Genomic DNA, 27,986 nt, shown 5'->3' with positions numbered 1-27,986 from the left:
TCTAGGGTTGTTTGTTTTGTAAGAAATCATCCTGTACTCGCTAAAAAAACATGAAACGTCAAAGGTACATTCAACGGAGTTCTGTTTGTCTGCCTAATGTCCTAAAGAAGATAGCAAAAAAAAAAAACAAGCGTCTTTTGCGAGTGTGGATTATAATGAGAGTAAGATAGATTGAAGAAAAGAGAAAAGAGTGAAAGGGGGAGAGAAAGAGAGAGATAATGGATGCTTTATAATATCTTAACATATGAAGTTTTAAGAAGATATTTCTATTATTAAAAATTTTAGAATTTTGATTATAATCGAGATGAATACCGATATCATTGAATATTGAATCTAATAATTAATCAACGTTACTACGACGATAGAATTAGAATGTTTACTAAAGCAACTTGATATTAAAATATATATGGAGACTTGCTTTGTTATCTTGGCATCAGGTAAAGATAATGTTAACGTTATTCTCAGGATTCCTCGCACAACGTCGACTAAAGTGGCCGTACGCGTGTGTTATCCGACGGCCACAGTTTGTAGGGTGCTAACTAATCTGATTAGAATCCGATCTATGCGACGGACAACGAAAACGGTACGGCGTAACACCCACATCCACAGGTGGCCAATTAATTTACAAGCGCGCACACTTTAAGCGACATCGATTGATATTCCGAGCGTAAAGTCACCTCCCTTCGGCCTATGAATCAGGTGCCGAGGACACGATTGCTCCTTTGTAATTGACACTTCATTGCTCTTTCATCTGTGTTATATTACATATGATTGTAAAGATTTCGTTTGTTATTTTTTTCATCATTCTACGTATTTTGAACAAATTCGAATATTTTTGCCTAATCAGATCATTCGATATAATGATTTTCCTAAAAGTAGAATCGTTGAATGAATTAATCAGAACAGAGTATAACGACCGAACGTTCTGTAGGCAGATTGTGGAATCAAGAATTACTTCAATTACTATTCAATTATGAATAAGTATCATCGTTGATTTAACACTATTTCTACCAAGCGGCGTCAAAAGACACTTTTTAAATTTTAACTTCAAATTATTCTCCAAGTTTAATTATTTCTCTGCAACTAATTTTTTGAACTTTTCGTACAATAGTTGTTAAATTAATTCAGTAATATCATTTTCTTCCAGCTCATCCTGGATTTAAAAAGACACCTTTTGGTCGAAATAGGTATGCACAAAATCATGGTAGAAATAGTGTTTAATCATAATGAATCGGCTTTAGAATCGTTTGAAGGGATTCGAAATACCTTCATTGATTTATTTTAAAAATTATTACGAAAGCAAGTTGTTTTTTAATCCATTATGTTTTTTCTTATTACGCACTTGTTGCATTCCTTAGAACTAACATAAGATCGATTCTTTTCACTTCGATATCCGAGAGGTGTATGAACATTTTCACAATTCTCCCGAGAGTAAAATCGGTTTTTCTTTCTCGCAATAAGGCAAATCGTAATACCGGTGAGTCCTATCTCCAGCAAGCACGAATACGACCTCGGAATTCCGGGTGAAGTCGCTATTTTCGTTTTTTTTCGGATTATCTCGAGTAAGTTAGGCAATCGTTGGCCATGAGGTTACTGGCTATCCTAGTCGAAATTGTGTGCTGGAAGCCGGACAAGATAATAATCCTTGGGGAGTGTACAGAGAAAGAGAAATAAATCGAGCTTTTTCATAGACTTTCCGAAATGATTATCTTTCGAGTATGAAGAAATGGATATAGTGGCGGATTACTAGTTATTATTAAAGAAAATTACTTTCACATTTTTCTCGAATATTTTTCGAGTTATTTCCCTTAGCTTTTTTTTTAATCGTAAAATTCTAAAAAGAAAAAACAATTTTGGATATATTTTAAGGATTCAACGAGGGAAGAGAGGAATTTCTCTTTGGAGTGGAGCGGAGTTGGTAACTAAAAGAAAATAAAAGAAAAGGAAGTGAAAAAAGAAAAAGGAAAGTGGTACTCGGAGAGAAATAGAAAGAGACACTCTAGGTGATCTTATTGCCCCTTTGCCGTTCCGCCATCTATGTCATTCTTTTCCTCGCGTTCTATTCCACATTGCCACACTAGCAGGCCGCGTCTAATAAAAGCGTCGCAGCACGAGAAGCACTGGAAAGCTCTTCTCCTTTTTGGGCTAAAAACAGTGCCAAGGGTAGGAAAGGACCATAGCTCGTAGCACCCCAACAGCGGCACCGACTCATTCTTGTGGTCTCGCAAATCATTCCAGTTGGTCTTATATTTTCAACAAAGAATTAGAGAAATATTCACCATGTTCCTTACTTTAGTTAGATTCTTAATCTTCAGTTGAAGTATGGAAATTCACAGGTATATTCTCTTAAAGCTATAAATGTTATCAATTGTTGTTTTGAAGGGTTAGGGAGCTAGAGGGTGCGAAGGAAAACGATAGACTCGAGGACGCCGTATTATAGTTTATCGTTGCGAAATATCTCCGAGAGATATATAGAAAATCGTATCCACGCAGTAACAACTTTTCTCGGAAGAGTGGAAAGAAAACGAGGGTTACGATCCTCGTTGCTAAAAGATATTTTGAAAGAGATGAGAGGAAAGTAGACCAAGCGGGTTGGCTTATGTCGTTGATAGTATTCTATGCGATTCGTCCGCGAGTTTTTCGGGAGAAAGATGGTTGGGTAGTTTCGAATGGATATGAGGGAGAAAGAGTAAAAGATAGAGATGGGAAGAGGCAGGAAGAAGTTGAAAGGTAAAGATCTTACGAGGGTGAGGAAGACGTAGTTGTAGTTAGGGGTGAATGATATAAAGGCGAGAACAGGCGGGGTACACGGAGGGGAGAGATGAGCCACCGTTGACGGTTGTATGCGTTATATGCGCGGGTAAGAGAGAGAGAGAGAGAGAGAGAGAGAGACAGCGAAACAAACAGAGAAACAGAACGGAGGGAGAAACAGAGAGAGAGAAACAGAGAGGGTCGGATGCGTCTGTGAAATTCAACCAAGCTGTTCCGCTGGTAATAATGGACGAGAGGCAAGCGTTGAAATGCAAATTAGAGAGCGGGTCGCGGACAGCTTGATACATGTGCGGGGATTGTGGTTTCGCGCGACGCACAACGCCACCTATATTTGTGGAATAAAGGAGTTTGTTTTGGAGTTTTGTTCGGTGCGGGGGACATTATATAACGTCGGTGGGTTACAACATTGGTACACTGGCTCACCTGTATTTCATGCGTGCCAGAATGGTCATTTTTCTTGTTGTTCTTTTTTTCTTTTTTTTATTTCTTTCCTTTTTATATCTCAACTTGTTTCTCTTTCTCTCTTCCTTTTTCATTTATTTTATTTTATTATGGTTTTTCATTTGTGTGAATGATCGTTTATATCGTTTCACATAACGCATGTTACTCTACACTGAAAGGGTGGAGAAGAATGAATAGAATAAAAGAGAAGGGAAAATGATAGAGGAAAAAAGAGAGAAACAGAGGAAGAGAAAGAAATAGAAAGAGAGAGAAAGAGAGAGAGAGAGAGAGAGAGAGAAAGAAATTGTTCGAAAAAGGTATTCCAGAATGTTCGTGACAACTTAATGCCACAAAGATTTCTAGGTTTTGTGGAAGGTCCGAGTTACAACGGGCTAAGTAATCGCAAATTGGCTGCGGTGTTTCCTACAATTTTTTCCGTAAGCTCGTTACGGCGCTATCGATTTTTGCGGTGAATTACGAGTTCGCGAGGGTGTAGTCGAGAGAGTGGCGCGCTCGTGAATACGCGTATACCACTTGTGAGAGGAAACGAGAAGAGACGAGAGAAAGAGAGAAAACGAATGAGAAAGCAACCATTGCTCGCAGTTACAAGCAAGTGAAATTCACGCTTTCCTTTTTGTGTGGGAGTCGATACGCGCCGCGGCATCGAGTACGAAATAAACACGAGAATCCGTTTCATTGGGAAATGTTTGTTCGTATTCCATCAAAGTTTTTTAGGCAAGCTGAAGTTTTTTAAAAAATGTAATGTTTTATTAAAAGTTATCTTAAACTTTGCGTCAAGTTGTCTACTATGAAAGTTTGTTTTTTTAAAGCTCTATACATACATGTATTTATATAAGAAACTTCATTTCCTACAAAAATATTATTTTAATTATTTTAATTATTTTTAACATATCTATAATGATTTTTTCCTTCCTCCTAAAGAGTTGAATAAAAATTTTATTCAAGTAACATTTATTAAATTGTTAATACTTCTTTAAAAAAATAAAAAAATAAAAAAATAAAAATAAAATTATTTTAATTATAATTATATAATATATATATATAAAAATATATCTCTAACGAGATTTTATTCTATTCTTGTTAGTTTAAAACGTACGCGAGATTAGTATAGCTTGTTGCAACTTCGCATAGTAGATAAAACGTTGAATAGAAATGGTAAGGCGAAGAGAGGCGGTGCTAGTAGTAATATTCGTTGATGGCTCAGCCGAAGATCGTCTCGTACTCGTCGTGTGATCGATGGGGACGATCTTGTGACCTATGCCGTATATTCTACGACAACCGAACGAAATGGATTTTCTACGCTACTCTACCATAGGCAATCCATAAAATCGTAAATATCGGCAGGTACGGCTGGTGAATTTGCGAACGTTCGTTCGTTCGTTCGTTTCCTTCTTCCTCTTAAATTTATTGTTATGCTAACATAACGTGGAGGTCCTTTGACGTGAGCTTTTCCAAGACGAGTTTCCGATTTCCGTATCAAACGGTGGATATATTCTTTCCCCGTTCAACGTTTTCCAAGCATCTCGGAAACTTTATTTCGTTTTTTCACTTGTTTTATTTCTGAGTTTCTCGATGATTTTAAACTCGATTAGAAACGCACGAGCTTTCTTGTAAGAGCTCTACTCACTCCATTGTGAAGTAAAGTCGATCGATACGTTTCATGATCGACATTCGAATTAGACAGCTTCAGAAAGTATTATCGATCGCTGTTATATTCTATGTTCAGTGGTTCTAGAGAAAAGCGAAGAACGAAAGAAAGAGATATAGAGAGAAAGAAAGGGAGAGAAAGAAAGAAAGAGAAAGAAGAAAGAGAAAGAGAGACAATGGGTCGTAAAAGTTTCCATTAACAGCTTTTATCCTTGCTTTTATACTGGAATAATGCTGAATTTTCAAGTGATCGTTTCGAGTGCGAGAGTGCCTAACGATATGCCAAAGATTACGGATTAATTCTAATGGAGAGCCGAAAAAAAAGTTACATGTCTTTCAATTCACCGTTATTATTTTTGATGCTTCTCATTCGTCGATTTGTTATATACGAATATCAATACCATAAGTTTCGAAACAATGTATGTAGGAAAAAGCGTTGGAGCAAAAATTCATCACAGATAGCTTTTATACAGTTTTATAAAAGTTTCCTTTTCGAAGAAAAAATATTTCAATGACAATAGGCCAAAAAGAAAAAGTTTTCGCTATGAAGATGAATGTGTGTTGGTATACACATTATTGACATTCTTGATGTTCTCGCAAACTCCTACCTTTGCTTCCAATTTTTTGTCATTGCGATAAGAATGAGAAATAATGTATGCAGGGTGTTTCCCTGTATTTTTTTGTCAAATATATATAAATATATAAACCACCCCAAATCATATTTTTTTCTTTTATTATATAATAATATAATGTTACTTAAAATCGATTAGTATATTATTTACAATAGGTGTATGTATCTATATTATATCGTAATATGTAATTAATTTCTAATACTTGTTAGCTTATAAAATCTCTTAGACGAAGCTTGACCGAAATCAAACGGGAGTGCGATTGACAGACCGTAAGATAGCAAATCCTCTTGGAGCAGGCACCTTTGGCACAGGGTACGTAGATATCGTGCCAATTACTGTGGCTAGCACACAGAGAAACCTCGAAACGTGAGTTATGCACTCGAACGCATTACCATGTGCCGTTGTAGGAATCGTTGGCACGCGCTTTAACCGTCGTAGATTAACGCGATCCTGAGCCGTTTCTTCCTCGTTTAATCTATGCGGCTACAAAACCGTAATTGCGTCGCTAACGTGATTCTCCCTGGGAGACGATGCAATTATAGACAAACAGGTATACAAACACACACACATACTCGTGCATAAATAAAAATGAATTATTACGAATTATTTTCGTTTTATCGTATATAATAATTATATTAAACGTATTTACTTTCTAATTCTATGTGTGTCTTTCTTACTCTCTCTTTTATGAATTATATTAACACCTTCTTCTTACACCTGTTCAATACTACCAAAGAGGTAACGTTTCTTTCTGCCATTTTGGAGTCAACAAGTTTTTATTTTTCAGAATAGATCACTCACCCATTTTACTAACTTTGCCTACGTTGGCTTGACTTTAGTGATCTGACAGGAACTAGTAATTCAACGTGGCTATATTTATAGTGGTCGAGAAACACCCTGTATACCTATAGGAACTCTACATATGTACATACGAGGAAGAGACGATCGATTATCGTTGATCTTACTTTTGAAGCTACATAGTTGCCGTTAAAAATGAATTTTTGTAAAAGGAAAAAATTATTTATTATTTAAAATGCATATATATATATATGTAACGAAATATTAACGTATATAGTGTAATTTTAAGTGTAATTTATATTTATACAATGTAAAACAATGCAGATAATATAGTTTAATGTAAATAATATTAATAAAATAATCGACTCTTATTTGCAGAGAAACTCAAGGCAGTTATATTTCCTAAGATATAAATCCTTATAAGAACAGTATAAAATATACCTTATATTATACAAAATTTAAAAGTTAATTTAAGGTATAAATCTGGTTTCGTACTCCCAAGCTTTCTCGAAGTCTTTTTGACCAAGGTTATTCTCTTTGTATCAACGAAGATTAGGGTTACAAGAAGAAATACGCAGACCGCAGGTTCGTTTGTTGCACTCGACATATTTCACGACACATTAACATATTATACCTGAGCGTACATCCTGGGACAAAAAGCATGTTTACTCGTCAGCTTTACCAGACGTTAAATCCATCCCTCTTTGTGTGTCAACTTAATGCCACTTCAACCTCAGTGAAACCCCTCATCGTGGTCTCTATACCACTCGACTTTCTTTCTCTTTCTCTTCTTATTTCTTTTCCTTCGTCCTTTTCTCCTTGTATTTATATCTATCTTTTTTTCTATTTGTTCTACCTTTTTCCAACTCCCTATCTTGTATCTTTCTTTCTATCACCCGAAATCGTTCTTCTGGACTTCTTCTCTTCTTCCTCTCCATAACCTGCTTTCACGTTTTATCTCGTCTCTTCGCTTATCTATCCTTTTTTTTCTTCCTTTTCTTTTTCTATACTTTGTTATCCCCATTTTGATATAACAGGGTAATGTTGGTGGCTTCACATCAGATGAATAAATGCTGACGAACCATTTTTCCTACGTTACTTTGTTCTTTCTTTTTATTTCTTGAGTAATAAGTGAACCATCAAACAAACTAGATGTTAATGTCTTTTCATTTTTTAATGCAGAGAGACAATAGCTAAATCTGTATATTGACAATCTTTTGTCATTCACATTCTGTGAATGTGTCGGTTTGATTGTTGTCGATGCTTTTTCGCAGTAACTTTTATAAATCATCTGACATAGTTACGAGAGTTTTTTTAAATAAACAGAGTTGGAACACATCGATACATTTTCCATTATTCCTATCTCAAATTTTATAGATGTGAAACGTGTATTTTATTATCAAACACGACAAGAATTTCTTTACGTGAGACATTTTAAATGACAGAATAGTATACATCATAGTCTAGCGTCGTGTTATAGTTCTAGCTGTCGAAATTATTGAAATGATGAAAAACAATGTGTTATAATGATTTAACTAATATATATTATTTGTGAAGTAAATTACCTTGTATTGTTTTCACGAGAGTGAAGGCATTGCGGATCGATTGGAATAATGTATTTAATATTGAATAGAATAGGAAATTCATTGCTTTCATTAATATTTTAATTTTAATTTTAACTAATTTAGTTTTATTATTCAAATGTTAGAAACTTGATAGACTATTATTGCGATATGTCTGTTTTGATAAATCGAGAAAAAATATAAGTGGTATTCAATTTTATAAATGAAAGAGAGATATTTTAAAAGAAAAATAGAGAAATAGAGGAATAGAGAAAGAGAGAAAAGATTAACGTACATTTCAATTATGTGTACTTTTTGTTCGCTAGTTAATTTTAGTTTTTAAAGTTTCGAATATTCGAGGTGTAGTGCATGCGCGAATTTATCTTCCCTCGAAAACTCGACTGGAAACAATAACTTTGTTAAATGGCGTTTTCCATGCGAGAGATAAAAATCGAGGTTCGCATGAACGCCGATGATAGGCACGCATATCGAAATAAAAACGTTGATATACATTATAGTATCGTATTTTGGAATATCGATAATACAAAGATGGTCATTGTCCATTGTATTGATATCAGTGATAAACGTAATTGAAATCACAATATATTCTCATCTAGATGAAGCTATGTCAAGCTATGATATTTAATTAATTGCTTATTTCATTTGAAATTTTATTGAAAGGAATCATTGAAGGGGGGAGGGAGGGGGAGGGGGAGGGAGACGGCAGGGAAAAGAGAGAGATGGAGAGAGAATGGAGAATGCTTTGATCGCGTATTTAAAATGAAAGAAATATTTTTAATCTCTTTGATAATATTATGCATACATGCGTGGAAGACTTTTATATCGACGCCATTGTGAATATTGATTTCTTCTTGTTTATTACTCGTTCTATAGAGAGATAATAACGCTAAAACGAGCGGCTGAATCTGCTTAAACGACTGAATTTCCGGCATAGTTCGGTTCAAAGTGAAAATGTTTTAAGTGATGAGTGTCGATCTTTTAACGGCAAATTAAAGTCCCTAGCACTTCATTTACTGTGTTATATTCGCGAGAAATTTGCACCTCAATTGCATACGGTCTTTTATTCATTCATGCGATTCGTTCGTTACGGTTCTAACACTATCGTCGTCCTAGATTCTATCTCAACACACTTTTCGTAAAATTAACTCTTGTCAAGCAACGCTTAGCATGGACATTTGATAAGATCAAAGCGTTTCTTCGCTGAAAATTTATTTTGTATATTTTTAATGTAAGCTACTTTTTTTTTTTTCGACTATGACAAATAGGTAACGTTGCGCGAACTTTTTATTCTACCGACTGATTAACAAATTTATTTTTATTATATAAAACCTATCTGCTCTTTTTTTTTTTACGACGAAAATATTTACGATTTATATATCAAAAATATAAATTCGCAAAGTTGTTTGAAAGTGTGTTTAAGTCGTTTAGATAGATGAAAAACTTATGAACAAGCATAGAAAAATATCATAGACATTTTTTGTAAGGTGAAACGAGACGGCAATGTTTCCTGTCAAACTATAAGTCCATGGTAATAATTCGACGACAACGTGGAAGGTATACGTATGTCGAATATAGCCATCACCTGACGAACAGTTCGAATAAAAGTCTTCGGGTCCTTTTATTTTCTTAGTGCTCAACGCTTTTAGTACTTTGCGCTCGTATTTCTTCAATCGTAAAATCAAATATTACCCGAAAAAGATTTCTCGCTTCGATTTAAACCTAAAAATATATTTTAGGATCGATATCGAAAGTAAACTTGTTACGATTTGCCAGAGGGAACAAACGAAAAAGGTCTAACACAAAATATATATATTTAGTATATACTTAACTATATATATATATTTTTTTTTCATGTTATACGGAGCAATAGGTTGCGTTCGCATTATCCTCATGCGTGTATTTTAATATTCCTACAAATATGTAAATACGGAAGTCGGAAGGAAACGCATTGAAATTTTACATCGGAGTATATACTAAACCCGGATATCATTCGGTATCTTTCGAGCGTGACTCTAGCGAAAAGGAAGAATGATTTTCCGTATATCGGTAGGAAAAAGCGAAGAATACACTACCGTCTCGTAATGTGAAAACGATTTCAAAGACGCAACTGTGAACTCTTACACGTAATCTTTCAAGAAGGACCGCGTGCGATATTACATACGCGCGCGCGCGCGCGAGCTCATGCGAGCAAAAGAAAAACGACCGAGAACATTACCAAATTTTCCAATTCAAAAACTTAAGAAAGTAAACGATTTTATGATCGTTTTCGCAAATCGATCTTGAAAATAGTCGACGGAGGAAGACGACGAGACGAAATTTTCGAGTAAAAGTTGACTGCGTTTGCCACGAAGTTTATCGATTTATCTCTTTCTTTCTCTTTCTCTCAACGATGACGATGCCAGGAGCTAAAGGTTAACGCAATTTAGCAGTTCGCGTTGACAATATTTTACCGAGGGAAAAATACTCAGTGATCTCGCGAACAGCAGACTTCCCCGGAATCGTGAATCATATTTCCCGTCTGGAACCGACGTACACGCGACGTTTCCACATTTTATGACGATCGATCGTACGAATGCGAACCTCGCAAAGCGTCACACATTTCGTAGTTCGGATCTTTCTCTTCTTTCTCTTTCTATTTCTCTTTCTATTTCTTTTCCTATCTTTTTTCCTCTTATTGTATGTTTGCAGCCTTATTTCATTTCCATGCAACCGAGGGAAGGACGACCGTTAAAAGTTAACGGTCGGTTAATGCAATATCTTTAACGGTTTCTATGGACGCGTTTGCAGAAGATCAGGAAATATCTCGCACGACGTACCTATAGCTAACTATCGTATAACTGCATTCACAGAAACCATGTTAAATATTATTCGAAAGAATAAACTGTAACTACGAGAGTAAGAGAATATCTTGATTAAATAAAACAAAATCGTTGGGGTTTGAAGTAGCTCCGTGTAAAATTGTTTTCATTAAAATCCTTTTCTACTTTTACCGTACTTTTTTTAACATTATGACTGTTTTATGTTGAAAAAGATACGAATGTGATAATATCATTGACGAAGGGCTGTACATAACGATTGTTCTTAAAATTCCGATAAGATTAATTATATGATTTCATCGAATATTTTATCATTATCACTTTAACGAAAGAAAATGTATAATAAACGAATAGATTCGAGATACTAAAGTAAGTCATCCATCAAAATATTCGTGAACTTTGACATGTCTGAGAGGGTTATCTGAAAGGATACATAAAGATATACATACGTATATAAATCGCATAAGTGTACGTATGTACTTGCATACATATGAAAGAGTATTAGCGTAGAAACGGCGGATACGCAAGTCGGACAAATTCGACGGCGAGTGGTAACGGTGCGTAGGAGTCAGTCGTACATATGCTGATAAGTTTGAGCAGTATATTTTATGGTATAAGTCATATTTATGAGTCTTGAAGAAATTTTATGTTTCACGTGAATATTTTTCTTCGACTTTTCGATCTAGTTCTACGGTTAAACGATCTTACAAGCATATTTTGTATCTAACGAATAAACGTAGGATAATTAAGGATAATATTTGTCATCGTTCGTACGAATATCGATGCGCATCTTTATGTTATTTTTACCTCAGAGATATTATAGCAAATAAGTAAACATTTGATGTTAATTAAAAGTCTCTCTCTCATAGGTTACCAGAGAACTTCGTTATTGATGCGAAAAGAACAGTACTTTGTGAAGATAGATTTAAAGAGAACCTATCTTTCTAACAAAATTATTTCAACGCCATTTCTTTATGATCCATCGACCCTTCCTCCTCCTTCTTCTTCTTCTTCTTCTTCTTTGCATACAATTTTCGTATAATCCAATTCCCTTTACTCTCTCTCTCTCTTCTATTAACCATTCCACACGTAAAACTAGATGTTCCCAACACTCGACAATTTCTCGTCGCAAGAATCATTAAAGTTAATGCTATTAATCATATTATGAATCGTCATTATGCAAATGTAGCTGCGATCATTAGTATCGGGGTGATTACATTTCTTGTCAAGTGGTGAGATTCGATTTAACAAGTAGATATACGATTTGATTTCCTAACGGATGAACGGATGAACGGTTTTTAATTCGTTTTTACTTTCTCTTCGAAATGGCAAAGACGCAAGATAAATATCGACTATTTTTTCAAAGAAATGTTACGTGATTTTTCTGATTTTTGAATAAATTTCATGTCATTACTAGTGGAATTTACTTAAGTATACAGTTATATTATATTACATATTTATACGGGTTTATTTTCCAATAATTCGAGTATCCGAACGATTTTACAATAAAATCATGTTTTCCTATCTTATTTTGTTTAATTTCAAAATAATGCAACCTAAACATAATCGTATATTTTATATTCGTAGATATGTATTTTGATCATAATATCGATAATAGGTAATAAATTAAAATTTCCGATATAGAAGGCTTGATTATCTTTTTTGCAAATAGTGCAATAAAATTTGAATGTTAACGAAATCAAAATAGGATTACTGAAAGGCATTGTAACTATATAGTCGAAGGAACATTGCAATTGCTAGCCGAAATTCTGAAGCTTTCGTTATTCAGGTGATTCGTACGTTATGCAATTAGTATAGTTAGACGAGTTACGAGACACCGAATACAGAGTAGCCAACTGTTATCCACACTTGCGACGAGCCTCACTTAACATACTTTGCTGGTCGTTCTTCCGCGTTAGTACATCCTCGACGCAGTTCGTCTACCCCTCGGTTCGTTTACTTTTCCTTGCAACGCAACTCGTCTACAAGGGCTAGGTTTACATAGATATATATACATATGTACTGCAGAATACGAGTTAAAGCGAAGTAGCCATGATGTAACACGAATATTCTCTTGTATCTAGATATCGTATAATGAATACACACATATATTACTTGCCATATAGACATCTGGATCCTGAATTAGCTTATGTTTTGATACAGAAATTTACCTTGAATCCCAGTCCACTATAACACTATACAATCAAGTTTCTGTTGATTAATACAAGATTTTAAAATAAAAGTCAAATTTTTATACATTTTTCATCGCGTATAAAACATTTAATCTACATAACGTACATATGTATTTCTGTCCTCTATATGCGAGATCTTGAATATAAATATGACAAATTTACGACGTATAGTAGGGTGAGCTTCGATGTTTTGTTTCCTTGTTTGTAGGTCCATGAAAAATGAGAAAACTTATTTTTTTTAGGGAAATATATTATGAAATGATTACACAGTAGGTTAGTATCATTATCTAAATTGAACCATCCAAAATATTTGCACGTGACCGACAGTGCAAATATGTTTACCCTTATGAAAAACACTTTTGCTGGTTCATAAAAGCTTGTGGCTTATGTTAGCCATAAAAGATGTGTTCTTGAAAGGCCGTTTTGATTAATATACATCCGTATTAAATGGTAATTTTTTCTTCGATTAACGAGACAGGAACAAATTGCGTCTGTTTAACAATTTTTAAACATATTTTACAAATTTCTTTAGTTAATTCTTATAATTTTTATGGGGGGGAATATTTAACGATGATAATTTACTTTCATTTGTTTTAATTGTATGTACGCATACGCTACAATAATTAACGATATACGTTTGAAAGGTAAACAGATTTGATTAAAGTCGAATACGCAAAATGTTGGAGAAAAAGAGAGGATAAAATTAAAGGATGCATGGCTATATTCATAAATCTGCAAATGTGAGTATTTATTGTATCCGGGGAAATGCGAGTATGCCATGTGATAGTGGGAGTGCTTTGCGATGTGGTGCGCGGTACGCACGTCTCTGTAATTTCCGTTTTAATTAACATTTCATTCCTGTGATTAATTACCAGCATGATACCGAATTGCTTAGCTTAGTGTCAAGAGTGACGAAATAGGGGTGTGTGTCGATTGGTAGAGTGATAGGAGATTTCGTACATTCCCTCGTCTACGATTACACACATATTATCATGAGTTGGGTTTGAACTTTCTCTTCAGTTGCGACGATGTATCATCATATATGTATTATATAGTCGATAGTAATTAATTGAGTTGATGAGATACGTATTCCCTACATCATAAGAAATGTTGTTTTGCAGAAGCGAAATAAGATCACGAAGTCAATAATTAGCGCTAATTGCTATTTCATTGTTAGATCTACCAGAATATAAACTTTTCAAACTTTCAGTCTCAACGTTATTATTTAAGAAATATTGATATGTATATGTATATACTAAGGTAATTATATGTATTGTTTTTACTAGTACAGAACTAATTTTCAATTATTGATCTATTGGTTAGTTATGAAATGTAAATAGTAAAATTTAGGAAATAAAAAAAAAATAAAAAAAAAATTTATATTTTTGAAAAACATATATATAAAGAGAGATATACTTTTCTATAGAACATTTTATATTAATTTTATAGGAAATATAATTTAAAAAAAGGGTGCATTTTCACAAATATTTAGAGCTATATTAGTTACAGAATTTTAAATAACAATGTATATGTCATATTTTTAATTTTTGTGTGTGCCTTCAGAAATGCCTTTATACACATATATTTTAAAAAGTAGCAATTATTAGATGCTCAATTAGGAAAAAAATAAAAATATGTAGAAGATAAATCCAACGATGATCACCTGTAACAAAAAGAAAACTATATTAATCATACAATCAAGTGATAAAATAGCCTGACATATAAATCGTCCAATTCGCAGATGCACTTTTCATTTAAATTCCCTATTTGCTTTTATCCAATCTCTATTTAACGTTTGTAAAATAAAATAAACTTTAAACGCGTGATTTTACATTTACAAAAAATATATAAAAATAAAGAAATAGGAAAAGTACAAATATTAAGTTACTAAACAAAATAATATCTATTAATTATTACAAACTACTTTTAAACTGCATTATATAGAAAAGAAAAATTGCAAATTTAAAAAAATATGATCACAGTGTAAAATCTTAAAAACGAAACAAGAAAAGAGAAATTACTGTAATATTTAACGAACGTTATTTAAGCTTCAAAATTTAATAATATAAAAATTTTAATATTTCTGACTCTAACTAAACACATATGCATCTTTTTGACGATTTTAACGGACACAAATTTGGTGTCCCAAGGAGATGGAATGGTCCATCATCTCCAATTATAACTACAAATTAATGACGAGCAAGAAAATAATATAATAAAAATATGACTAGAGAGCTATTCTCGAAAAGGTCCAACTTGCTGTTGAACCTTTGAAAATAACTCAATAGTCTCAATTGTAGCTGCCCTCTTCAGCCACATTTAAGTGGGGGCCTCTTCGGCATTAGCCTCTTCGGCATTTATCCTCTTCTTTCTTCATGCCCTAAACTCTGCTGCGAGGCTTTTTCTAAGCGCATTTTACAATACAAATCGTACAGTTACATTAATTCGAATGCCTCAACAGATATTTGATCTAATCGATGAACCTATTATTAACACTTTGCATTTAAAAATTAAATAATATTAAACGAAAGCAGAGAAACTTTGTCATACACAAATTATGGTCTTACTTTTTTACTCGACTACTTTTATGTTTTATCTTTACTTTACTTTGTATTTACTACACATATAAAACAAATGAAGTATTCAGTAGGAATTACTAAAGAGCAAAGCGTTAATATACTTAATATTAAGTAAGTATCCAACGTATTCAGCTATCTTCACTTTTTCGAAAAAAAATTAATTTTTAAGAAAATGCAAAGACTTTTGAATCGTTCGATACTGATTTATATCTCGCAGTACAGAGCATCAGCAATATATGGAAAAAATACAAGAAATATTTAAATGATAAATGAATCTAAAGGTTGCTGAAACTTTGTATAGTATCCGGAGAAGAAATTTTGTCAACTCCTGAGTGGAACTTACAACCGCGCGACTTCTCCGGTCCCTACCTACTTATAAATTAAATAAACATTCAAACCTAAGTATGTTACCTGCCTATATATTGGCAATATCTAAAAAGATCAAACATACGTACATACCCACCCACTCACTCCACGATTCTCTCACATACCACCAGGGTGCAAAAGCCTAAACTAGAGAGCATGCCCCGGGGCACCTCCGACACTCTAGTTCAAACGCGTGTTTTCTAAACTTATGGGAGTACGTACCAATGCTGTAATCGTCTGTCAAGGCTAGTGATTATTGCAAAAATGACTAATGGAAAAATACAAGTATACACTAGTATATATTGCATACTAGTTATATACGAGTATATCATAGTTTCCACAAATAAGTGCGGTAACTCTACTATTCAAAACGATTTTATTACAAAAAAAAAGTAGAAAAATTTAATATAAATATAAAAATATAGAAACACTCGTATTTGTCATATCACACGTGATATGTAGAAGTAGTGTTCTCAGTATTAAATGATGTATTAATTAAAAAATATCGCGAAACGATGTACAAAACACTCTACCTAATACGCACACACAGGTGTAAAGTACATCGTGCAATCACTAGCACAATGACAGCCGCCAATAGGGGAAAAACTTAAAACTAAACCTATACTGACCGTTTCTCACCCATACGAGTAGCACCTAGGCACACGCATAGATGAGAACGCAGAAAGTATAGGGGGGAGAAACGGGAGATTAGTATATTAGAAGCTGAAAATCCTGATCTAAAAAATATGATTAAAAACACATATATACATAACATAAATATACATTTTTATAAAAATTCATCTAAGCGACTAAGGACTCTACAATTTATTTGATAAAAAATATCTTTTAATATCTTTTAATATCTTTTAATAGATTTCAAAACCTCGGACGACTCCTTTCATTAAGTTGGCTGTTCTAATAAAAGAACTGGGCTTTGAGCCACCACTTAACTGCTAGAATCTATCCGTCGCGAATGGTTTTGTCTTCTTGCTCATTTATTTAAAATATCGAAGTATCGATATATCAAATTTAATCGCGATTAGATAAACTAAGTACGAAGCAATGCATGTAAGACATTTATTACATGCTTTTCTGGACGAAATCGAGTAAATTAATGCTCGATCTCATCACTACTAACCACGAACAAAACACGTAATATAAAAATAAAGTGTATTAATCAATTGCATTATTAATTAAATGAATTTAACCGGTGAGACAAGAAAACCTATCCTGAACTAATATAAAATATACAATACAATAAAATACAATATACAATTTTCATGAGTAACTCCTAGAAAGAAATTACTCATGTGCTCGTCACTAATTTATTGAAATAATTACAACCAGTAACTCGTGCCGATTAGGACCTTTCATCCTCGACATGATTGAGCACCGGAGGGACTTTAAATTTTTTGACTCACTGCGTAAGAAGTTCTACGATGGCTCCAAAACACTCCTACTTCGCAGCAAGTATTGTAGTCTGACGATCGAAGAGAAGCTCGATTTGCTATTGAAGGAGATCCACTGAAGATCAACCGAAGATCCACTGAAGACCCATCGAAGATCCACCGAAGATCCATCGAAGAATTCATCCAACATTTTTAATAAGGTAGAAAGTCCGTCGTCATATCTGTAAAATAAAATAGAACAAAATGATAAGTTATATATATATGATCCAAAATCATATCAAACAAAAACGAATAAAATGTTAATAAAAATGAATACTTACAATGCATTCCAATGGGATGAAGCTCAATTGCACCATGGCGATGCATCTCGCGTGAATCTAATAACACGTTAATAACGAAAATAAGAAACTATAGATGAGTTTCTTATCGCGAAACCGAAATTTTATTATACGGCGAACAACACTGATTCTAATTCGCGTATGATTTTAATTTATTATGCGCCCGATCACAGATTCTACAACTGCTTCCAAAGACTGCTTTGCACACAGTCAATGCAAGTAAAAAAATCTTCATTGATGCACTGACTCTAATACGCGAACAGTCTGTGCGACTGTTTTAAAATAAAAATACAACTTTTCTCGAACAAAATCTAATGCAATTACTGCTTTGGTCGCAGTTAATTTAATATGAAAAATTTCTAATACAATCGCGTAACACGAACAAATTGAAATGAGCGAACGAACGTGCTTCTAATCCGTGATTTTAATTATATTCAATCGATACAACACTCCCGTATATTGCTTCGCGCACGATTGCAATCTGAAACAAAAAAAAACAATACTAATAATATCATTACTATTACTAAAAACAATAAATTTTTGTTGTATTATTAAATACAAAATATACTCACTTTGTATCTCCATCGATGAATGCACGATGGGTCTCCTACCCTTAGGATGACGATGACAATGCACTAACACTGATTCTACAACTGCATTACATGCAGTTAATTCAATTAACACTAGATTAATGGACTAACAATAAACCAATTTGACTCATATTAAATTTCTTTGCTACATATGCTACATATATATAAAATTTTAATATTATTTTTTTTAAATATACGTTGATTTTTAATACCATAATAAAATATATGTAAATATTAATTCCTCCTCTCTACCCATTTCTTCTTGCAAACAATTTTGGTAAGTTTTTAAAAAATAGTAAATGAAACAATAATGAAAAAATCTAGTGTTAAGCGAATTTCCAAGTGAATTTAATTAATAAATTGTAACACTATTCCAACGATGATCTGAAACAAAAATAAAAACAAGATTATATAGACCATTGATATAAAAACGTTATTATAATAATTGAGAAAATGTTTTATATAAAAATTGACTTACATTTATTCTTGAGTGATGAATGCACGATGGGTATCCTACCCTTAGGATGACGATGAGCACACGTTTAAACCGAATAAAAGAAACTTACGGAGTTTCTTAACCGAGCAAACGAAACTTTTACATACGGCGTACAACACTGACTTTACTTTCCGATTCTTTTATATTTTATTTTATCGATGCAACACACGAGTACTTCATTGCCTACGCGCTCGATTGCAATGATGTTCTGAAACAGAAAAAGAAAAAGAACAATTAATATCATCGTTACAATAAAAAACCATTAAAGTTATCATAGAAATGTTTGATACAAAAATATACTTACTTTTAGTCTTCATTGATGACTGCAGGATGGGTATCCTACCCTTAGGATGACGATGAATAAAATAAAATTAAATAAAACTCTGAAAAGCTGAAACATACTAAAAATTATATTACATACAATTAAATATTACAATATTTCCTGAAATCATTCCTGAAGGCATTGCACACTTTCAAAGATATTTTATCATAAAGAATCAATATAAATTCAAGCAATATTAATTGCCTTAATCTCACTACTTGTATAATATTACATACAAAGTATGTAATATTATTTAAAATATTAATTGAAAATTTTTTAATTTATAATATATTACTCAATAAAGAGTAATCTAAAAAATAAAACTTTTTTATACTATTCTATCTAAAGAGAAACTTATTAAAGTATTTAATGTTAGAATGTAGAAGTATTAAACGTTAGACAACGTTAGAAATAAAATCAATAAATAGTTTACTACGTCACGTTCGTTAGATCTTTACTCGTTGAAGGACGGAAGGGGAATGGAGATCTAACTGCGTACATCTCGTAGAGGTATCGAATGCTCGGTGCTTGACTGTTTACGTTTTTTTTTCGGTTGTCTTTCTTCTGTTATCACCTAGAGAAATTCCTACAAATATACATACACATTCATAGTTGCTTGTAGGTGAATGTTTTGTTTTCTTTTTCTCTCTCTCTCTCTCTCACTCTCTTTCCCTCTCTTTTTATAAATGTCTATACGGGTTAAAAAAAGAAGAACGCTTACCTCGATGAATATGAAGATAAAAAAGAGTAAACACAATTATTAGAACGGGTATATGTTTTCTTTCTAGACTCCCTAATGCTCGGAAATCTAAGAGAAGTAAAAAATAAAATTACATTTGTATAATATAAAGGAAATCAAATGTATAAGTGAAAACAGAAGAATAAACGTTGAAACGAAACGTAAACAGCTGAGCACCGAGCATTCGATACCTCTACGAGATGTACGCAGTTAGATCTCCATTCCCCTTCCGTCCTTCAACGAGTAAAGATCTAACGAACGTGACGTAGTAAACTATTTATTGATTTTATTTCTAACGTTGTCTAACGTTTAATACTTCTACATTCTAACATTAAATACTTTAATAAGTTTCTCTTTAGATAGAATAGTATAAAAAAGTTTTATTTTTTAGATTACTCTTTATTGAGTAATATATTATAAATTAAAAAATTTTCAATTAATATTTTAAATAATATTACATACTTTGTATGTAATATTATACAAGTAGTGAGATTAAGGCAATTAATATTGCTTGAATTTATATTGATTCTTTATGATAAAATATCTTTGAAAGTGTGCAATGCCTTCAGGAATGATTTCAGGAAATATTGTAATATTTAATTGTATGTAATATAATTTTTAGTATGTTTCAGCTTTTCAGAGTTTTATTTAATTTTATTTTATTCATCGTCATCCTAAGGGTAGGATACCCATCCTGCAGTCATCAATGAAGACTAAAAGTAAGTATATTTTTGTATCAAACATTTCTATGATAACTTTAATGGTTTTTATTGTAACGATGATATTAATTGTTCTTTTTCTTTTTCTGTTTCAGAACATCATTGCAATCGAGCGCGTAGGCAATGAAGTACTCGTGTGTTGCATCGATAAAATAAAATATAAAAGAATCGGAAAGTAAAGTCAGTGTTGTACGCCGTATGTAAAAGTTTCGTTTGCTCGGTTAAGAAACTCCGTAAGTTTCTTTTATTCGGTTTAAACGTGTGCTCATCGTCATCCTAAGGGTAGGATACCCATCGTGCATTCATCACTCAAGAATAAATGTAAGTCAATTTTTATATAAAACATTTTCTCAATTATTATAATAACGTTTTTATATCAATGGTCTATATAATCTTGTTTTTATTTTTGTTTCAGATCATCGTTGGAATAGTGTTACAATTTATTAATTAAATTCACTTGGAAATTCGCTTAACACTAGATTTTTTCATTATTGTTTCATTTACTATTTTTTAAAAACTTACCAAAATTGTTTGCAAGAAGAAATGGGTAGAGAGGAGGAATTAATATTTACATATATTTTATTATGGTATTAAAAATCAACGTATATTTAAAAAAAATAATATTAAAATTTTATATATATGTAGCATATGTAGCAAAGAAATTTAATATGAGTCAAATTGGTTTATTGTTAGTCCATTAATCTAGTGTTAATTGAATTAACTGCATGTAATGCAGTTGTAGAATCAGTGTTAGTGCATTGTCATCGTCATCCTAAGGGTAGGAGACCCATCGTGCATTCATCGATGGAGATACAAAGTGAGTATATTTTTGTATTTAATAATACAACAAAAATTTATTTGTTTTTAGTAATAGTAATGATATTATTAGTATTGTTTTTTATTTTTGTTTCAGATTGCAATCGTGCGCGAAGCAATATACGGGAGTGTTGTATCGATTGAATATAATTAAAATCACGGATTAGAAGCACGTTCGTTCGCTCATTTCAATTTGTTCGTGTTACGCGATTGTATTAGAAATTTTTCATATTAAATTAACTGCGACCAAAGCAGTAATTGCATTAGATTTTGTTCGAGAAAAGTTGTATTTTTATTTTAAAACAGTCGCACAGACTGTTCGCGTATTAGAGTCAGTGCATCAATGAAGATTTTTTTACTTGCATTGACTGTGTGCAAAGCAGTCTTTGGAAGCAGTTGTAGAATCTGTGATCGGGCGCATAATAAATTAAAATCATACGCGAATTAGAATCAGTGTTGTTCGCCGTATAATAAAATTTCGGTTTCGCGATAAGAAACTCATCTATAGTTTCTTATTTTCGTTATTAACGTGTTATTAGATTCACGCGAGATGCATCGCCATGGTGCAATTGAGCTTCATCCCATTGGAATGCATTGTAAGTATTCATTTTTATTAACATTTTATTCGTTTTTGTTTGATATGATTTTGGATCATATTATATATAACTTATCATTTTGTTCTATTTTATTTTACAGATATGACGACGGACTTTCTACCTTATTAAAAATGTTGGATGAATTCTTCGATGGATCTTCGGTGGATCTTCGATGGGTCTTCAGTGGATCTTCGGTTGATCTTCAGTGGATCTCCTTCAATAGCAAATCGAGCTTCTCTTCGATCGTCAGACTACAATACTTGCTGCGAAGTAGGAGTGTTTTGGAGCCATCGTAGAACTTCTTACGCAGTGAGTCAAAAAATTTAAAGTCCCTCCGGTGCTCAATCATGTCGAGGATGAAAGGTCCTAATCGGCACGAGTTACTGGTTGTAATTATTTCAATAAATTAGTGACGAGCACATGAGTAATTTCTTTCTAGGAGTTACTCATGAAAATTGTATATTGTATTTTATTGTATTGTATATTTTATATTAGTTCAGGATAGGTTTTCTTGTCTCACCGGTTAAATTCATTTAATTAATAATGCAATTGATTAATACACTTTATTTTATATTACGTGTTTTGTTCGTGGTTAGTAGTGATGAGATCGAGCATTAATTTACTCGATTTCGTCCAGAAAAGCATGTAATAAATGTCTTACATGCATTGCTTCGTACTTAGTTTATCTAATCGCGATTAAATTTGATATATCGATACTTCGATATTTTAAATAAATGAGCAAGAAGACAAAACCATTCGCGACGGATAGATTCTAGCAGTTAAGTGGTGGCTCAAAGCCCAGTTCTTTTATTAGAACAGCCAACTTAATGAAAGGAGTCGTCCGAGGTTTTGAAATCTATTAAAAGATATTAAAAGATATTAAAAGATATTTTTTATCAAATAAATTGTAGAGTCCTTAGTCGCTTAGATGAATTTTTATAAAAATGTATATTTATATGTTATGTATATATGTGTTTTTAATCATATTTTTTAGATCAGGATTTTCAGCTTCTAATATACTAATCTCCCGTTTCTCCCCCCTATACTTTCTGCGTTCTCATCTATGCGTGTGCCTAGGTGCTACTCGTATGGGTGAGAAACGGTCAGTATAGGTTTAGTTTTAAGTTTTTCCCCTATTGGCGGCTGTCATTGTGCTAGTGATTGCACGATGTACTTTACACCTGTGTGTGCGTATTAGGTAGAGTGTTTTGTACATCGTTTCGCGATATTTTTTAATTAATACATCATTTAATACTGAGAACACTACTTCTACATTTCACGTGTGATATGACAAATACGAGTGTTTCTATATTTTTATATTTATATTAAATTTTTCTCATTTTTTTTTCGAATCGTTTTTAATAGTAGATTTCCCACATTTATTTGTGGTAATATGACATACTTGTATTATATTAGTATGTTGATAAATACTAGTATGTACCAGTATTTTTGCCTTAGTCATCATTGCAATAATCATTAGCCTTGGCAGTCGATTACAGCATTGGTACGTACTCCCATAAGTTTAGAAAACACGCGTTTGAACTAGGGTGTCGGAGGTGCCCCGGGGCATGCTCTCTAGTTTAGGCTTATGCACCCTGGTGGTATGTGAGAGAATCGTGGAGAGAGTGGGTGGGTACGTATGTATGTTTGCACTTTTTAAATACGGGTAATTGGCAGGCAGGTAGTATATTTCTCTGAGCGAATGTGAACACTTTAATTTTAAGCAGGTAGGGCCCGGAAAAGGCATTAGGTTTGTTTCCACTCCGGAGTGGAAATTTGGCCTCCGGGTTTATACAGAATTGTTACAAAATTTTTCTTTTATTCATTTTATTATGCTTGTTCTGTAAATTTATTTTGTAACTCTTCTGTAAACTTTATTATGTATCATAAGATTCAAAGGAATTTGCAACGATTTGAAAGATTTATTTCTATTTCGATTCTATCTCGAACGAGACAGAGTCGAACAAATTCGCAAATACTTTGATCCATTTGATACTTAGTTTTAAGTATTATAATATTAGCACTTCGCACAATCGCGATTTTCTCCATTAGAAATATAACAAATGAATGAAATGAAAATATTGCAAGAAAATTCATAACATTTATTGCATTATTTATTTCAATTCTATTTTTTTTATTGACATTAAAAGTGCGACGTGTTATTAGGTCATCGATAATTATCTGCTTGGACATTCGTTTAATTGTGCTCGTGTATATGTCAATAAACTCTAAGTTAATTGATGGTCCACGAGCTTGAATAACTAACGGAAAATGTAAATTAATTTTTGAATAATTGAAAATTAGAATTATCAAACAAAATACAAGTTAATTTGCAAAAGAAGTATTAGAGATCATATCTTGTTCGCACGTATTAAATGTCCAATGCAGTTTTCAGGGATGAAGAAAGAAGAGGCTAAACGCCGAAGAGGCTAATGCCGAAGAGGCCCCCACTTAATTGTGGCTGAAGAGGGCAACTATAGGCTATTGAGGTATTTTCAAAGGTTCAACAATAGGTTCGAACTTTTCGAGAATAGTTCTTTAGTCATATTTTATATTCTATTGTATAATCTTTTTGCTCGTCATTAATTTGTACTTGTAATTGGAGATGATGGATCATTCCATCTCCTTGGCACACCAAATCTGTGTCTGAATCGTCCAAAAGGTACATATGTTTTTAGTTAGTTAGAGTCAAATATTAAAATTTTTGTATTATTAAATTTTGAAGCTTAAATAACGTTCGGTAAATATTACAGTAATTTCTCTTTTCTTGTTTCGTTTTTAAGATTTTACACTGTGATCATATTTTTTTAAATTTGCAATTTTTTTTTCTATATAATGCAGTTTTAAAGTAATTTATAATAATTAATAGATATTATTTTTTTTAGTAACTTAATATTTGTACTTTTCCTATTTCTTTATTTTTATATATTTTTTGTAAATGTAAAATCACGCGTTTAAATTTCATTTTATTTCACAAACGGTAAATAGGGAATTTAAATGAAAAGTGCATCTGCGAAGTGGACGATTTATATGTCAGGCTATTGTATCACTTGATTGTATGATTAATATAGTTTTCTTTTTGTTACATGTGATCATCGTTGGATTTATCTTCTACATATTTTTATTTTTGTCCTAATCGAGCATCTAATAATTGCTACTTTTTAAAATATATGTGTATAAAGGCATTTCTGAAGGCACACATAAAAATTAAATATGACATATACATTTTTATTAAAAATTCTATAACTAATATAGCTCTAAATATTTGTGAAAATGCACCCTTTTTTTTAAATTATATTTCCTATAAAATTAATATAAAATGCTCTATATAGAAAAGTATATCTCTCTTTATATATATGTTTTTCAAAAATATAAATTTTTTTTTTTTATTTTTTTTTTATTTCCTAAATTTTACTATTTACATTTCATAACTAACCAATAGATCAATAATCGAAAATTAGTATTGTTCTAGTAAAAACAATACGTATAATTACCTTAGTATATACATATACATATCAACATTTCTTAAATAATAACGTTGAGACTGAAAGTTTGAAAAGCTTATATTCTGCTCGATCTAACAATGAAATAGCAATTAACTCTAATTATTGACTTCGTGATCGTATTTCGCTTCAACGGTTTTTAAAAATAAATGTTTTGAAAAATGCGGTATCAATCTGCGGAAGAACCACGATGAGCTTTAATCGATTTGAGGGCGATTCGATTTCCTTAAAGTTAAATTACTCCAACGTAAAGAAAGGCACGCGCTCGTGTTGTGGAATTAATTAATTGACAAATTATTTCTTGGCTCACGCATGCCTGATCTTAAAGCTCGATGTACCAATCTAGGTGGTAGGAGGGAAAGAAAGGAAGGAGACATAGATAGGAAGAGAGAAAAGAGACGGGCTATTAATCACGGTTGGTGTATGTTAAAGAGTGGGTATTCTCGTTAAGTATGGATGCATTACTCTTGTTAAAACGTCGAATATGGTTTACGCTGTCGCACGGTACGTCGATCGTTGCTTCCATAGCAGCTTGGTTAACGATGTATTCCTGCTTGATAAAATATCAACGATAATTGCCGACGATGGCAACGTCTACGACGTCGACGACGACGACGACGACGATGACGAGGACGAGGACGAGGACGAGGACGAGGACGAGGACGATGAAGAGGAGGATGATAACGAGAACAGTTCGATTAACGATACTTTAGTTAAACGTTGGCCCTAAAATGCCTCTCAGAGGAACCGAGCCCTCTTTCACGATGATAATATTTCTTAGATAAGTAAATTAGCATCTCGATGAAGCGGAATACCTTCTTGAGGGTATAAGCCTCTTTTCATTGGGAAGAAGACGAAGAAGACGGATAGGAAGAAGCGGCGAGTAAAATTCTTACCTGAATAATCCACGAGGATAGTTGTAAAAGAGATCATGTAACGGAGTAGAAAGAGGGGGCGAAAGAAGAAGAAGAAGAAGAGAGAGTCAGTTTGGAAAATTTAGGAGATTGCCTTGTCTAGACCCGAAGCTTCCTCATATTATTAGCTGCTTCGAAGAGGGAAAGGGATTGTAGACAGGGTGGGGGCTAGAGATATTACTATGCACTACACACTTACTACCGAGGATGTTGGAAAGTTATAGAATGGCTCAGCCTGTAATTTACCTACTAAGTGTTTGCGTACCTTGCTCCATAGTATGTAAAGTTAACTAATTAAACACTTAACCAAAGTTCAGAACAAATTAAACGAATGCCGAGCTCTACGAGCGTCATTAAACATTCCACAAAGTTTTTGTTTTTCTTTTTTTTTTTTTTTAAATCGCTTGTTTATGTCTCGCTTTCTATGATTAGCTTTTGGCTTTTCCATTTTGGAAAGCGCTTCGTTTAGTCAGTAGTAAACTAAGCTTGTTGTGCCTTATATTATAGTATGTAGGAAATACTTTAGTAGTCGTTAAATTCCTGTTGGAGAATGGAAAAAAAAAGAAATGGGAATAATTTGCAAATTTCCTTCGTTTGCTCATAGCCCCAAGCATTCGTCGTTCGAGTACTTGAGTGTGCTTTATGTTTTATCATAGTTTGGATAACGAATGGAAGTATACTTGGGTTGGGTAGGGCTTACGTTTATTCACATGGATTTCCAAGCTAATGAGTTTTATATTCCTTGAGGAATCACTTGATGATGAAATTTTATAATCAAAACAAAAAGAGAAATTTTTACTACTCCTAATACATTAAACGGATTTCTAATACAAAATGAAGAACAATACACATACAAGGAAAAGACTTTTTATGTTGCAAAAGATTATACCTATTTTTTAATAAGTCAGATTAAATACTATAATGAGATGACTAATACCCGAATGAATGGTTCTTCCTTTATCGTATTTCAAGGAGAATTTAACTACAAATTCCTAGAAAAGATAATTAAAGAAACCAGTTTGAATTAGTAAACTTGTTGTTCGATTTCACTCGTAAAGGTCTGTGATCTTTGCAGTGAGAAGGTGTAGGATACATAATAAGTTTCGAGAAATAAATTGGAATGTTAATAAGTAACATGGTTGTGTGAGCGTTTGCCGTGTTCGAAATGCATAGAATAAAGGGCACTTCTATCCCACGGCGGGGATCTCGTTTCGTTCGTTTTCTCGTAATTTTCTAAATCCGATGCACTAAGACTGGTGAATTGAGTTTCGTACGACCTACGTAACTTTGACATTGGATGTGTATACATTTACTGAATAGTCAAAGTTGGTTCGATTCTGGCCGAATCGAGTAGAAACTTTGTAGAATATTGCGAAGAAATCGATTAAAGTAATTTACCTGTAAAACTATTTAAATATTTACAATATCTACACATTTTATTTGAAGTCTACTTGTAAAAGTATTCGCAAATAGATAGTTAAATGTATATAGCATATACGTGTACGTATACCTATATATAGACTTTGTTTCGTTCAAAGAATTTTTGATTTTCTTTGAGGAATCTTGTAAGCGCGATTTTAGTAGCTTGATCGAGTAAAGTATACCACAATAGATGGTAAGCGCGTTAAGCGAGATTGTAAATTCTTCAACAGGGTAGGAAAGAATTTAACGCTTTTTAAAGTGAACCAAATGTGGTT

At 32.8% G+C, this 27,986-nt stretch overlaps 1 long non-coding RNA gene across 1 annotated transcript in view; it reads right to left on the bottom strand.

The window, feature by feature from the left end:
• The window catches only part of LOC122514491, a 779,718-nt gene that overhangs the window by 697,182 nt on the left and 54,550 nt on the right, over positions 1 to 27,986 (bottom strand). Inside the window, exon 2 of the long non-coding RNA XR_006303066.1 lies at positions 15,893 to 15,896. This is a non-coding gene — a long non-coding RNA (uncharacterized LOC122514491). The remainder of the gene's footprint in view (positions 1 to 15,892; positions 15,897 to 27,986) is intronic.

The sequence above is a fragment of the Polistes fuscatus genome, unplaced genomic scaffold (genome assembly GCF_010416935.1).
Source record: "Polistes fuscatus isolate 324 unplaced genomic scaffold, CU_Pfus_HIC Scaffold15, whole genome shotgun sequence".
NCBI lineage: Eukaryota > Metazoa > Arthropoda > Insecta > Hymenoptera > Vespidae > Polistes > Polistes fuscatus.
This window is presented reverse-complemented; position numbering and strand designations above follow the sequence as displayed.